Source organism: Bombus flavifrons, chromosome 9 (assembly GCF_040668555.2).
Source record: "Bombus flavifrons isolate JBK064 chromosome 9, iyBomFlav1_principal, whole genome shotgun sequence".
Lineage (NCBI taxonomy): Eukaryota > Metazoa > Arthropoda > Insecta > Hymenoptera > Apidae > Bombus > Bombus flavifrons.
In genome coordinates, this window is record NC_138450.1 from 15,043,214 (window position 1) to 15,059,289 (window position 16,076).

The window sequence follows — 16,076 nt, forward strand, 5'->3', positions numbered from 1 at the left end:
AGTTTCCGAGATGTTCACGAAATACTACCGATACTAGCCATTGAATTCTGCCCCTAGCCGCGCGTCTATGGCACCGTTATCGTTGGTTATCGGCTCCTACGAGGCATCCGGATAAAATAACGCCTAATCCAAACCTAATTCTTATCCTTTGTTTACAGCTTATATAGGTTTCAGACAGATATCCAAAAATCATCGACGTCAGGAGACAGTGATCCTTTCTACGGTTTCACGCATAAATTTTCTATCGTTGTAGCATATTCTTTCTTTTCTTTTTTATTTTTTTTTTTTCGTTAATATACTCCCATAATGATACATATCAAAGTAGAATATAAGATATCTGATTCACTTGCAAACGAAATGCGTCAATCGAATATCAGCCTTCAACGTGCCTTTAAGAATGTCGAGAATATCGTCGAATGCTTTGATCGTTGATCGAGCCTCGTAAAGTCTCTTCATCTCGATATCCATAAAGAACCAACGCAAATAAACAAGGTAATACTCGTTAATCGCATCCCACGAACGACTGCACCCCTTTGATGCAGATCACGCGAAAGTTTGACGTTTCACCTTCGAGACGCATCCACTTTGCACCTACAGTTTCGTGTCTATTTTATAATGCCTCTGCTAGAATTGAACACGGCTTGCTACGGGATTCCGTTCGACTGTAAACGTCCACTGATCCGGATAACCATGCTAGTACCACGGTTGTTGACGTCGGGTCGTCTAACGGAGAGCGAGAGCGAGAACAAAAATAAAGGGAGGTGAATAGGCCAGGGGATGAAGAGGAACGAGAGAAATTGCGGACGGGAGAAAAATAATTTTTAACCTTTCCGATCGACTGCTCCTGATTAACCAGACTGAAACGAGCGAACAACGCCGTCACACGCGGTAGGTCACTCCGTACGAATTTGTTCCACGATTTTTCCTTCGCTCGGCCTCGATCAACCCTCTGACCAACCCGATCTACGTCTGAACCAAGATTTTAGAATTATAGAATTTAGAAATAAAATACAGTGAAAAATAGTGACGTTATAAATGACAAAATCTTTATTTGGAAAAGCTCTGGGTAACGTTAAATTCTACTGGGAAAAATCTGGAATAAACATTTTGACTGTTATCGTTTACAGGTATTGGATTTTTGATATCCCAGTCATCGGCGTGTCCAGGATAGGAAAAAAAAGAAACGAAGAGGATAAAAAGAGAGGAATTGGAATTAACGGAATGAAACAATGAAAACGACCATCCCGGTCTGTACCCTCTCCGCGCAACGAGCTTAAGAGTTGTCGCTGGCTGTAACGGAATTAGAACCGATTAAATTAACTAAAAGGATTTTGGGCATACAGCGAGGTAGACGGTGCGCCGGTTTCAATATTGTTACAGGTGAAAACTGTTCTTTCGCTGCGTGTACACCGACACGTAGCCCGTAAAATTAACGACATCGTTAATTAGATGGATAGAGATTATGATAGCGGGGATCGTGGGACGGTACCGCCATGAAATATTTCCCATCGGGGGCGAGTTAATCGAAAACGCGTTCAGGTTAGTGAAAAAAAGAAAAAGACGAGGTGATTCCCGATCATGCTTTAACTGGGCAAATTTAAATTATCGTGTTAGATACTTATCGTTAGCTAGTCGGGTGAAATAAATTCTTTTAGATCAAGCAATCGAGATAATTATCGCACGAGTTCTCGAAATCGAGATAAGTAGCGGATTTGGCAGGAAATAAAATCCCCGATAAAACATAGGTAAATGGGCTGTTAACGCATTAACGACAACCGACTTGCGATTAAATTTTCTCTAAAATGACTAAGAGGCTATAAAAAGGACGGCCGTGCGTGCCAACGATATATCGTTAATATCAGTGTCTGCGAGAAATAGAGAATTTCTTACAAGTATTTACTTCAATTTAACGATATTGCAAATCAAACCTTTAAAATTCTTATCCTTATCTTGTAATTTATAAAATCGTGTCATCGACATCGTCAAGCCGTGTTAAAGAATAATCGTTATAATCCGTTCGAAGGAAAAATTGATCCACTCTGTGTCTATAGATCGTTTGTAAGAAAGCCTATGCGAAGAAATCGTTTCGCCGAAGCGGAAAGCTTCGAGCAAAACGGTAGAACGAAATCGCAAGGAGAGGAATACATTTTTAGATTGTCAGAGTCGCCGAGGTGGAAGCGTTATTTCTGATACTTTCGGGGGCAGCAATATTTACGACGATTCCCACCGCCGTCGTACGTTTGCATTCTATTGAACGCAGTATGTGCACCAGGAGGCAAGAAAAGAAAGAGGGCATATTAGAAAAAACGAACGAGAAACAAATTCTTTAGAAGGATGTTGAAATTCACCTAGTCAAGCAGCGAAGAGAAAGACGTCTTCCTCATTCACTGTGCGAATACTGTGCATCTGTGTACGCGAGTCTAAAACCTCCGCACGAATTCCAACGCGGTCTGATGTCTTCCTGCCGACAACAAGTATTTCTTCTTGTTCGTTTTTGCATATGCATCCCCGCATTCCAGGGCATCTGGATATATGTATAGGAACACGAAGACGACAGTGTCGTCTCGCGCGACGATCACGAGCTCTTCTGCGTCGATGAACTTCAAGAAACTTCAAGAAACTTTCAGGATATCCGCAGACATACGTTCACGGACGATTCGTCGATTCCAAGTTCGTTCATTAAAGAGATTACCAACCGTACGAAATTCTTGATAAACGCGCTAAAAGTAATTGGCTGTGGAATTTACCGTCTATTTTACGAATACTCGCCAAAAAGCGGACAAGGGAGCTTCCACGAAAGTAAAGGACAAAATTTAATAATTTGATCTCTCATTTTGCTTTCAAAGAAGTTGTTAATTCTAGCAATTGTGAATATACATTTTGATATATTTTAATCGATTGATATTAATGCCGATGTTCCGAATAATTTCATCCACCGAAATTTTATTACAAACAAAACGCATAGCTGAAATTCAAACAGACGCTTTACGTAGATATTTGTAAAATAAATGATTTATATAGACATCTGCTTATTAGACTTATGGTATACCAAGTTAAGGTCGCCGAGAAAAGGGACAAGAAAGTAAAATGCAACCTGGAGAAGCGAGAAACCGCAGGTTGAATAGAAAACAGACACACCGAAGATAATCGATGATTGTCTAACACCTGTCAGAACAGTTCACCGTGAAATACGTGTCAACTGTGGTGAATGCGGATCGATGAAAGGATCCAGTGGTATCGGAACAAGACCTTGAGCTTTTATTGCTCCGCAGACAGAGGTTTTCCCTGCAAAGTACCTTCCCTCGATGGCCCCGCACAAAAGAACACAATTCTATAGAAGTATACCTACAACCCGACAATCTTCTTAAAAGGTTAGCAAAAGTCAAACATCACGGAAAGGTAAAAAGCGTGCTCCTCGACGGTTTTGATTTCACTAGGAAAACATTTCAGACGAGTCTATTGCGACCTCGCGACCTGTCCCTATAGGCCATTGTATTGACTTTAATCGCTAACAGATGTTAGTTACAGTAATCTGCTGGTAATTACACAGCTTGGACTCCTTCCTATCGAATCGTTTAAGATTTTCCATAATATTTTCTACGATTAATCAAATCATAGAGAGTCGCACCTTGTTAAATTCCGAGGCTCGTTATCGCCAAATTCATTGCGTAGGACGTCTTGTATAAGGAGATAAGCATTTGTCATACTATATAACGTATCTATAGGAAATTGTTAACGGTATTAATATGACGGCGCATGTATTTACTTTTTGATTTTCGTAGCAATTGTTTCTTATTTTACCTATAATTATTTTATACCGCATATCGCACCAACGCAATGTCCTATTCTGAAACTAGAAATCCACGCAAGTTCTCCAAATAACAGGTGATTTCATCCAGCAATTACCCATGATATCATCCGCATTAGACTTCAATGCACACTTTGTTCCCTGCTACCACACATCCACCGGTATTTTTATCTCAAATTTACATTCGTTAACATCATTGTGCGTATTGTTCGCGTAAAATACTTCCAACTATAAAGAAGAGAAAAATGGAAAAACAAAGTCACCAAAAGTGTTAAACTTTTCAATGTTTTGCGAAACCTGCAAGTAAGTGATCCAGTGGTGTAACGGGGAAAGAAACGCGTACGATTTAACGCGCACGCTTCTCGCTTACGATATAATCAGAAACGATCAATCGTTACGACGAAAGGAAAGTTACCGAACTAAATATAATAGCCCCGCTGGTTTGCTAAGTATTTAACGCGAAAACAACTGAAATGTTTCCTCGTGGAACTAAGCTGAACGAGCCAACTTCTACAATAAGACCGAACGCCATACTCCAAAAGCCGCCGGTATTATCAGCTGAATGGAAAACAATGGCGATATTGATCGGCGATTCGCGGGCATCGGTTCCAACCTACACCATTTCACGTATGTCTGCGTCTATGTGTGTACACTATCGTTCATAAATATCTGGACGCTTTTGGCGAATTTCTGGTGACAATACGTAAATTTAAACGATTATCGGTACTTAACGAGTCCTTGTAGAGTTAGCAGACTGCATAAATTCCAATTATTATATGAATTCTTACTCATAATAAACTTTATAAATTCCAGTTAAAAGCTCAGTAACAACATATTACGATTAATCAGCAATAATCGATTCGTCATTTTTCTCCTGCTTGAAATAATTTTCTTCGTTTTTTTAGTTAAATATGTTACCGTCTGCTCACACTAAAGCAGTTATCGAACAGAGTCGTTCGAATTATTGAGAATTATTGAAAGTATCTACTACGATATATTCCCCGATATGGTTTATAAACCTAGACGAAATTATTGAAAAAATCACTTTGGCTTCTGAGGAAAAATCTCTCGTCTTATGTATACTGACAAAGGCAATCTAGCGTCCAGATACTTTTGGGCGGTAATGTACGTGGGTGGCACGCACACGCGCGATCACGCTCCGCTTTACACCCACATTTTCCGAATTTAAGTGCCTATGAATTAACAAGTTACCGCACATTTCGTGAAATACCGGTGAACTCTGGAGAATTATCTCTACCCTTTGAATTTGTATTGGTCCATGAGCAAATACCGCGGTAAATTCCTTCGAAGAAAAATGCGACTGTCAGCGTGTGATCGTTCGGATATAATTCGGGAACACTAACAAACTGTCAGTCAGATTTCCAATTTCCCAAATTTAATAATTATTTTACTTATGGATTACCTACACCTACATTCGCGTGTAGTTTCCTTTCAGTAAAAAATAAATTACGTATTTACATTCGTACGAAGATTAAAACTGACCTAAACGAATGTGTCCTTATCGACTTTTAATTCCGAGATTGTAAAAATTTCTGGCTTCATATAACACTGGTGGAAAGTTCCACGCGGTTTGTCCGATCGTACAGACATTATATTTCCAACTGATTTTGCTATCGATTTGAAATTCACATTGCAACAGAAATTTATCATGTCATCTTATAAATAAATCACAAGTTCTTCGAACGGATCGAAATGAAGCAATTTATTTATAATTTATTATTGGTCTCTTATCTTAATATATTTTTTTCCATTTTTTAACGAGTTATTTCTGGTATATCGTTGATTTCTTTTTTTAACGTATAATTCGAGCTGATTTCTTAACTTTCCCCAATAAACTTCCGCTAAAAACATACATCTATCGATTCTAACGCATGTTTTGTATTTCTTTTTTTAACCCGCACAATATTTAGACAGCAACTCACATCATCAAAGACATTCTAGCTAAAGAGAGTACAGTCGAAAAATATCGCGGATAAAGATGACCAGACACTCTATACAATTTGTCAAACGTTTAAGCAAAATTGGCTCGCAAATGAGAACATTACCGATTTTCCAAGAAAATTTTCCTTTGCTAAAAATGTACTCCTCTCTGAACAAGCTCACATTTTAATTTGTCTTCCACGGAATTAGGTATCCGTTACTAAAGAGAAAACCATATTTTCGTTTCCTTATAGTTCCTAAAACATGTCTCATATCGTAGACAGAAGAGATTCTCAGTAATTTATCCCATTCTCTGATTCGATTCCGAAAATGAATAGGGTGGATGGGATGTCGCCTTCTGTTGAAAAAAGCGGTCGGCGCATAGAAACTCGTTCCGACGGGAAATATTCGTTGCGTAATTACACGGCTATTCCTACCTAAACAGTCGAGGGGTACGGTGGTTGCGTCGTCGAGCTTGGTGAAAACGATACTACGATACGTTGAGACTCGTCGCGATGCGTATGCTTTGCCTAATGTACCGAGCCGCCTTTCCTCACACCGAATCCATTCTTTCGATAGGTAGCTGTTTCTCTCGTCGAGATGGACACCCCACGAAACACGTTACACTAATTTGAATTTTACTACGCGGCAGCACGGGTCACGAGATACATCGTTCCTGAGTTTTCTACTATATTTTTTTAACGCGATTGCTTACCGAATTTTAGCTCCTTGTCATTGTAACACGCTAAAGCATATGGCTGATAGATTAAATTGTTTATTTAGGTACAGATTTGCGAACATTGTATTAGAGTTATTTATGTAATTTTATTATTTTCTTCTATGCCGGGTCTTGCACCGCTCGAAAGATGAAAGGCGATAGAAATAAAAATGAAAAAGTGGCAACAGCGAAAGGTTGAAAAACGAGAAATAATTTGCAGATGAGACAAATATTCGAGCCTATAACAAAATCGTAGAAAGAAGGGGTGAAAAAGTAGAAAAGTTAATGTACACATCTCCCAGCTCTGACCAAACTATCGTCGGTCGGGAAAATATAATTAGATAAAACATAAAACTGTCGCAATATACAAGGACGTGGAGGGGTGGTAAAAAACCGCTGGAAAGCAATTTGACGCCACAGAGTAGATGCATCGGGACGCTTTGAAGCCATAAATTCGTGCAGGATGGCGAGGGCGCGACTACGGAGAGGCAGTCGTCCAATCGGACGTCGCGCTCGGCTTGCTCGTTCATGCATTTCAACGCTTGCAAATCATTCATTCTGACTCATTGTCGAGAAGTCGGCCGCTATACGTGTACCGTCACAGCAAAATGCTCTCAACGATGAAATTCCACATGGGAACATTCTGCACAGTCGTGTGCACGCGTGCGCGCAACGACCCAGCTAGGCGAGCGCGTTTCGACCCTGTGCCCTTGAATATTTATCGTTTTCTGCGAAATCAAATTCTATCGCAATGAATGTACCATCAGCCCCGGCTAGTTCGGTAGGAAAACAGAATTACGATCGGCCCGCTTTTAAATTAAAAACAACCCGACCGTTTTCCACCTCCATCCCTATGAACTCCCTTTTTTCTGCTCCGAAGCTACGTCGAAAAACATAGCATCACTAGGGACAAAATTTATTACGAACTCGAAATATACATACATGGCTTTAGGAATACTAACCTATGGATAACTTGTTAAGGAATTTTTTAGTTGATTTCTCTAAAGTAACGCAAATTGGAATAACAATTTTATTGAAAATTCTACTTGAATTATACTACGCAAATGGGAAAAAATAACTAAATTTACAACAGGGAAATAAGGGGGAAAATACATACATATAACTACTACATCTTTTGGAGAAATAGGCGAAAGAAATAGAAAAATTTTTCACGCAACAGCCTAATTTTCTATAAAACTATGTTTCGTAGCGCTTTGCAAATAAACAGATGCATACATCCCAAACGTGAAATAAAAATTCATCTCCATAGGATGCAATTTTTCGATTGGTCTCTACACGTAACGCGAAGAGATAGGTCAGCCACGAGGGCAAAGAGGGACGCAGGCCGAGATACACATGAAGATTCGGTTGAAAAGAGAGAGAAAGGAATGTAGTAAGACTATAAGTTCGTTCAAGCGTCCGAAAAAGGGGAACGTAAGAACGCCCGTGGATTTTCGTTGATGTATCGCTCGAGGCATATGCGCGCCAGTGGTCCGGAGAGAAAGGGACACCGATAGATCGGGCTTGATGACAGGAGAGAGAGAGAGGGGGAGAGAGAGAGAGAGAGAGAGAGAGAGAAAGAGAGAGAAATATTTGTAGGTTACGTTGGCGGGTCAACGCCACCTATCTCTCCCTCGCGGGAGCAGGCTGTCACGGGACTAAAATTAAAACGAGGCACACCCACCCCGCCTACACATATACGCGATGCCCAGAAATGTTCAGGGACAGACACTAAAATCGACCTTAAGGCTTCGAGCTTTCTCTCCCTTTCTCTTTTTCGTCGTTAACGTTGGCAACGCGTTATATACTACATATATACAGGGTGTTCCAAAAAATTGTGGTCAAACTTCAGAGGCGTCTGGTGCTCGTCAAAGGAAGGAAAAATACATCATTAAACGTGGATCTAGGTATCATTGGTTCCGAAGTTGTAAGAAAATTTCTACTATGAGCCTGTAATAGTCTAACGAACTATCGTGTTGTCCGCCACGCCATTTAGAAAAATATGGCGTACAGTAAACCGGTTAACCGTTGGATAAATTAACACGATGAATCGAAGATTGTCATCTATTATCGAAAGATAAGGGGAAAGCTAGTGATCTTTCAACGTGCTAGTGCGTGCTTTTATGAGGGAACGCATCGAAACCCTTGTCGAACGGAAGTCATATTAAACAAACGATATAAAAATATCTTATAATTGCCGAGATAGTGATACCTGAACTCGCGCCTGCTACCGCTATTTTGCTCGTTTTCACGAGTATTATATACTTCTGAAGTTTTTGATACATCCTGCACTTTACGTTTGTCCCTTATCGTTGTTCCTTACCCCCTTTGTGCTTTCAGCCTCGACGACTCGCCTGTCCTTTAACGCAAAGCGATGCCATGTCTCACGAATTGCGTTGTCGTTCGCAAGTGTACTTCTTGCGCGCGCCACTACCTCTTCCTGTTCCCTCCCCATCGACTTTCTTTGATGAGTTTCTAATAAGCGCATGCAACGTTATACGCTCACAACGTATCTGCTTCTATGTCCTCACTTTCACCGTGTCACACGACTACGATGATTCTTGTCATCGCGCGCGTCTTTTTTTTCGTACGCTTTCAGGGTTCACATAGACGCAACTGGTGCGCGAGCATCTCTATGCATATATATATATATATATATATATATATATATATATATATATATATATATATATTACACGAAAACGAAATTTTGTCGGACGTAGAGAGTTCGTAATCTAGATGGCCTTCTCGCGTTATCGATCGACCGGGCGTCGATAAGTTTTCCGTACCGACCGCGGAATTGTGGTGATTATGTTGTCCTAGAAGAGTCGCGCGACTACACGGAGGCAGAAATACCGCGATTAGAAGGACATATATCTTACGCCTTACGCCACGTCGTGGCGTCGCGTGTAACCGACCGGGCGATCTGTGAAACGATTTACGACTTCGTGGGCCAACTACGTATAGATCCTGCACAGCCACGACCCAGCGAAAATTCGTCCACGGATGTTTTGTGAAGATTGTAAATTAACGACATTTGATATAAATGTGATTTTCTGTTTGGCACACGACCAACACGAAATGGTATAAATAGAAGTTCCTCGCCGGGGATCCCTACCGCGTTTGTAACTCTATACACAATTTCTGTGTTTTATTTTCGGGAACGGTTTTACCGTAAAAGCGTGACAAAAACGTGAAAACGCACGGAGCCGAGCGGCTCACGGGGAACTAAAACTTCTGACACACTATTAACCAAGATAATTTCGACTCAGTTACGTCACACAATCCATAACACGCCGGTTACTCTATCTTTCTCCCTCTCTATCTTTACTTCTATGTATTTCGCTTCTTGTATCTTAGTATCGTGAATCGTGATCACGAACGATGATGTCATGGGGTAATTCCTACCGATTCTAGAAGAACTATTCACAATCATCTCCGTTGGAAATTTCCTTTTAACACTAAACTGCCAAATGTGTTAAAATGGCGCATCATAAATATCTTGTTTTTACGATTTGTTTGTTTTTACTAAAAAGATATAGGGGTGCACGACAACTACATTAAGATACGTATATTGAAACTTGGTAGTTCTAATAAATGATAAAATGAAATTCATAGCCTAATAGCAAATACATGATATCTATTTTTAAATCTTCCTGCAGGCAGAATTGAACAATAGTTGGAACTATCTTCACCTACGGCAAACACGATAATAAGAATGGAAGATAACAATAAAACAGATAATATCTCTGAAATATGAAATAGTAACAGTTAGTGATACGCTTTATGCAATTCAACAATTTGTTCAGATAAGAAAATACAAATATTTTACCGTGTGCAATAAATACGTTTAACACAAGTGCATCGCTTATCAATTTATGAGTAAAAACTACCGTGCCATAATCATCAACGTGCGCAGCGAAGATAATGGAGATGTAACGAAGATAAAATTCCTGCGCTGCAAATATATGTGGACACTGTCAACCTAACTGTCAAGGTGTATCAGAAAAAACGACTCAAAAATGTCTATCATTTATTTATGGATATACTTGAAGCCGATTAAAAAAATGAAATTCCTTTAACATAAGTACTATCAAAGCAATCAAATTCATAAAAATTACTTAAATTGATATATTGTATTATGTGGTTACACTGTGTGTGTGTGTGTGTGTGTGTGTGTGTGTGTGTGTGTGTGTGTGTGTGTGTGTGTGTGTGTGTGTAACTGTAGGTGTACAACACTGGAATAAAAATATCCTAGATACTTATACGATACTTGAGAATACGGAAGAAGGAGGAAGAGTCAGAACAGAATCCAGATTTCTAGTATTGATTGCCAGTAACTCTAAGGTAGTTCTAAATAATCAGAACGAACTCCAGTGTTTTTAGGGTACTATATGAACAACTAACACGGGTTCTAGCTCAATTTCAATTCTAGTGGAATCATCGATCAACCGGGTTGTTTTTAACATCATTCAAGCATCTAAAACAAACTGAACTGTAAGTAGCAAATCAAAAGCACGGATATAAAGAAATGACGCGACGCGGCGCAACGATTGTTCCAGCCATAAGCGCAGAGCAGTTTGCATCCTATTACTCATCCTATTACTCTTCCTATTACATACTCGTTTCGATCTGCAACGATCCTCTGACATGCATACAGCCTACACGGCAACGCCATAGGTGTGACTTCCTGCGACCGTCGTAAACAAGGACATCACGTTTTAAAAAGGGTTCGCGGCATGGAGTAGTATGTAGTAAGACTCAATAAGATAAAAGACACCGAGGTCGGAATGTTAGTGGGACACGCCCACGATGGTACTGTAATTCGATGCGTTAGGCCACGCACACCGATACGTGTAGGATGCACTCCACACACTTACACATCAATTCGTTCGACATCCTTACGCCACGTAGAAATTTGCCTTCCATTATGTCCTATTACGGAGATATCATTTATCTATTCGCCTTGTATTCCGTTAATTAATCCTCCGACTATCGACGATACAGTAGAACATCCATTTATTACCCAAAAACTTCATATCTATTTTATTGTTCGTCTATCGTCATATCATTTCCCATTATTTAGCCTATTGAACATTCAATATGAGATTAATTTTAGACGCGTTAACACCTTATGTGTAATGGCATCAAAGAGAAAATTCTACAAGCTAAGGGTCACAAAATGCATAATATTGAAAGTATTTTTAATATTTTAAAATATTTGTGCCGTTACAAATGGAATACTCCAATGACTTCAAGAACAAGCAGGAAGTAATCAAAGAAAACTTAACATATATTACAAACTTATTAGCACATTGAATCTAGTTTCAAACAGGTTAATAGAAAAGTTGAGTTTTTCTCAAATCCAACAACTATCCTGAAGCAATCTTGTTTAAGCAATGATCTTATAATGCCGTACACTACACACAGTATAAATTTGAGACCGTAATCCTCGTCAGTAAACAGCTATATGCCCCATTCATTTACACATAGAATAACGCTGCAATAATCGTTTCGTATCGTGATTAACTTCTTTATTGAAGTATTTAAAGTGAATGAGAGAACAATACAAACAAATATATACGAAACAATGCACATTCTTCAGTTGGCAAATCCACCAATTCGTACAAATGATTTTCAAGTGCATAATCAACATGATGGCATTTATTATTATTATTATTATTATTATTATTATTAAGCATAATGAAATGATTAAAAGGAAAAATGTTTAAGATGAAGCATTGCAAAAGCTAATAATGTCGTAGTCTTAATAGAATTTTGATGTAATTATTTCTCTTGAAATACTTACAATGTAATTATTTCTTTGAAAATAAATGAAGATATACCATTAATTAAATTAACAGAAACTATATCTAAGAATCTAGAAACAGAATAAGTCATTAATTACAGGATACGTAAGATATGTGACTAATATAAATAAAACAAACGATATCTTTCATTCCGATTTAAAGAAACTTGCACGAGATATCCAATTGCAAGTTTGGTCTCAAACTTATATCCAGTAGTGCAAGTGAAACATTCGCGAAATATAATTGTCTCCTACATATTTGGAAGTACACGCGCAAGTGATAAAATAACTTAGAAAGACGTCGGGATAAGACAAGCGATTTTCGAAAGTCCAGTATCTTGAAAAAATAAGATTATATCTAAGGATAACAGGTCATATACCTGTTTCTACTGGAATGCGAGGGGGTCGAAGTGCCTCCGTGTCTTATACAACCGAAACACTTTTCAAAGTTAAACCGGCTACTCATTTACCTAAGAAAATAATCTACCTAAATTTTTAATCGCACGTAGATTATTTCATCCGTCAATTGCCACGCAACTAAATATTTATGAAATATAAATATAACTGAGCTTGATTGGTAGTCCATGCTTTTCAGAAGTTCAGAACAGTTTACAGGAAGGTATATTCAAAAAATATTTTAATTCTAATCGAGAAATGATTATGTACGATTACGGCGATGAAAATGCCATGAAAAGTGGTCAAACAGCATTTTACATATTGCTTGTGAAAAAAATAGTGGTCAGAATATTTATCACAGCCACCAGCTAGATACTTAGATAGATCTAAAGTAACGAGTTTCGCGAGTGTTTTTCTCACGCATCACGTTATCTTGTTTTAGGAACGTGCATGGCACAGGTGATGCATCTACATCGGTAACCAAGCTTCGAACCTATCTACGTCCACGGGAATATTTTTGTCCGCGGAAGGATTATTTCACGGAATTACATCATCGAACACTTTTGTCAAAGATCACGAACACCGGAACATTAAATTATATACGTACTATTCTCGTTACGAAAGCGACGAAAATGAGAAACTATGCATCAATTTAAAATACTAGAACTACCGTCGACTAACAGATAAAACTTTAAAAAAAAAATCACAGCAAGAAAAGAAACGAGCTTGCGTCCATACACTTTACCGGAACATTCAAACTTCCAAAAAATGAAGCATTATAAATATATAAAATTTCTATTGCGTAAGTGAACTAGCATTATTGATTAAATTTTACAAGCCATAAGTGAGAAGTTGGCAAATTTGATAATGAGAGAGATTAACTTCTACAAGCACGCTTTATGAATTACAAATTAATTAATTATTCCATTGAATTTGATTAAAGTTGTAAAATTATAAAAGAAAAGTCTACAACTTGTAACTTCTCATCAATTCATTGGTATTATTATGCAAGAAATTCTTGGTAGTTCCAGTATTAAGATAATAATAAAAAAACCGAATTGACATTATCGAAATATGATCAAATAAAATTTGCCGCGCTAGTAACCGTTACTTTGAATAAATAAATCTCGTACTTCGACAGCGTGAAGAAACGAGGAATTAATGACACGTGGTTAATCGGTCGACTCACATTTACGCACGTAACGCGCATTACACGGCTTCAATTCATATATTTTGCAAAATACTTATGTACAATGGAACGTTAAAACGATTGTCAATATATGATTCGTCCCAGACCAAAACGTGACAGATCAAAATGCCTGTCTATCATTTCACGTTTAAAACTAACAGCTATAACAACACACAAACTTGCGCGCGTTTTTTTCTGCGTCGCAATGGTAACGAAGAAAACAGCGATAACGCACGCGCGTATTTCGATAATTGCAAACATACCTACGGCTCGAAGGTTATGTTTCGTATGACAACGTCCGTCTCCGTATGGCGAACGAAAACCCGTGCAATATGGAGCAATGATCAAGTCAGCTGCCAATCTCAACTTTAATTCGAATGAATCGAAACACGATAAGCAGAATGAACGCTCGGACATGAGGAACGTGTAAAATGAATTTCGTTAAGTAATCTACGTACTCTTGAATAGCATAAACAACGGAAACAGTAACATCATCGTTTCCGCAACGGCGTAAAAACGCAATTACGAAAACGATGACGTCACTGGCATGACGACGTGAACCGTAATATATGTCCAAATGCATATAGCACAGCGCCCACGCGCGGGCAATGGCGTGTACGACTTATTGCTCTATAGCTGCACGTATATACGAACATATGTATATAGATGTACGCGTACACATACATATGTATCGTAAAATAGAGAGAGCTCTGTACTACCTTGCGCCGGAACACGCGGAGGTATCAGCCGCGATCTCGCCGTGATGTCGGTCACCGTGACAGGTTAGGCGGTCGGCGAGCCTTCTCGTTGGTTCTTCTGGAGTTTGCAACTTCTCACTGTGGTAACGAACAACACACCAATAGTAGATACATATATATAAGATATGTATATATGTATATATATATATATCTTATTTGTCAGCACTTATATCAACAATGACACGGCTTGTCCTTTGAACGTGTAACATACGAGCTGCGAATTTAATAGCCTTTAAGGACGCTGCACTTGCTCTCTTCCTCACTAAAGATAGAAGAAACGGCGAAAAAGGTACTTTCCGTTTTACTACTCTCACCATACAGTTCCGGTCGATCAGCCGGATCTCGCGACACCAAAAACCACGAAAACTTGTTTTCTCACTTGAACAACGCTGGCCCGGATGATGCGTGCTTGCTGTGAACTGCTGCACTGTTCCAACTCATAATCGGCTTACTCGATCACAAAAGAATTCCGTATTTTTTTTATATATTCGCTCGCGTTTTTCCCTTCAGTACGGCCGCTGCTAAGAAATCACGCGCGACTAAACGACGATTGCGAGGGCAATAACGACGACGTACTGCGTGTTCGACGATGACGACGGCAGTAGCAGCAGCGGCAACGGCGGCGGTGGCGGCGGCAATGGCGACGACGTGCAACGACGGACGACGTCGGAGGGACCGGTTGATGGAACGGGGCAAATATATGCAGCTGACGGAAGCCTCGAATGCGATTTTGTAAGAGGGTGAAAAGGTAAGGCGAGCAATGCTGGTTAGGCGACGGGATTGCGACTGCTTGCTGCTTGCTTGGCTAGCCGCTAGCGGGGGCCTGGCGCGACACCGACTGTCCGATGCCAGCGCCCCCTCTCCCCTCCCCCTCCCCTCTACCCTGCCCCTTTCGCTCCCACCTCGTCTGTCCCACCACTCCTCCACTACTACTTGCCCGCCTTCTACCTTTCTCGCTCTTTTCCATACCACACAACACAAACCTACTTCTCCTACTTCTCTCTCTCTCTCTCTCTCTTTCACTCTCTCTCTCTCTCTCTCTCTCCCCTTCCCTCCAGCCGCTTTCTCCTTCTATTTCATTCGTTTTTCTGTATTCCCCTCCGTCTGTCTCGCTTAATCACACCTACGGTCTTGCACGATTCACACACTCGACCATCATTTCGTAGCTTCTCTTTCTCCAACATTTTGTCTCTCTCGTTCTTCGTCTAATATGCAATAGATTTATGTTTTCTTTCTTTCTCTTTCTGCCGTCTATCGCACAACTATGCACCCTCTCACTAATTTCAACCCCCTAAAGCTTTCTCTCTCACTGTTCCACTCCCCTTTCCGTTACCCCCTCGCTTTATCATTCTCACCCTATCTTCGTTGGATCACCCGGCTTCGTCTCGCTTGATCGTACGTACGAACTTTCGTGACACACACCGTCTCGTTCTCCTTCTCTCTCATTCTCTCTCCCT

The 16,076-nt window shown here is 39.7% G+C and overlaps 1 protein-coding gene across 16 annotated transcripts in view; it reads right to left on the reverse strand.

Annotated features, from left to right (window-relative positions):
• The window catches only part of LOC138183667 (protein muscleblind), a 401,637-nt gene extending 386,151 nt beyond the window's left edge, over positions 1-15,486 (reverse strand). For 5 of the 16 annotated variants that reach the window (XM_069120937.1, XM_069120941.1, XM_069120939.1 and 2 more), the window contains exon 1: positions 14,581-15,476. The gene's annotated coding sequence lies outside the window, so the exon portion shown is untranslated. Of the gene's footprint in view, positions 1-14,580 lie in introns of all 16 variants that reach the window. The other 11 variants (XM_069120953.1, XM_069120952.1, XM_069120942.1 and 8 more) reach the window with 6 other exon arrangements.
• Between the last annotated feature and the right edge of the window lie 590 nt (positions 15,487-16,076).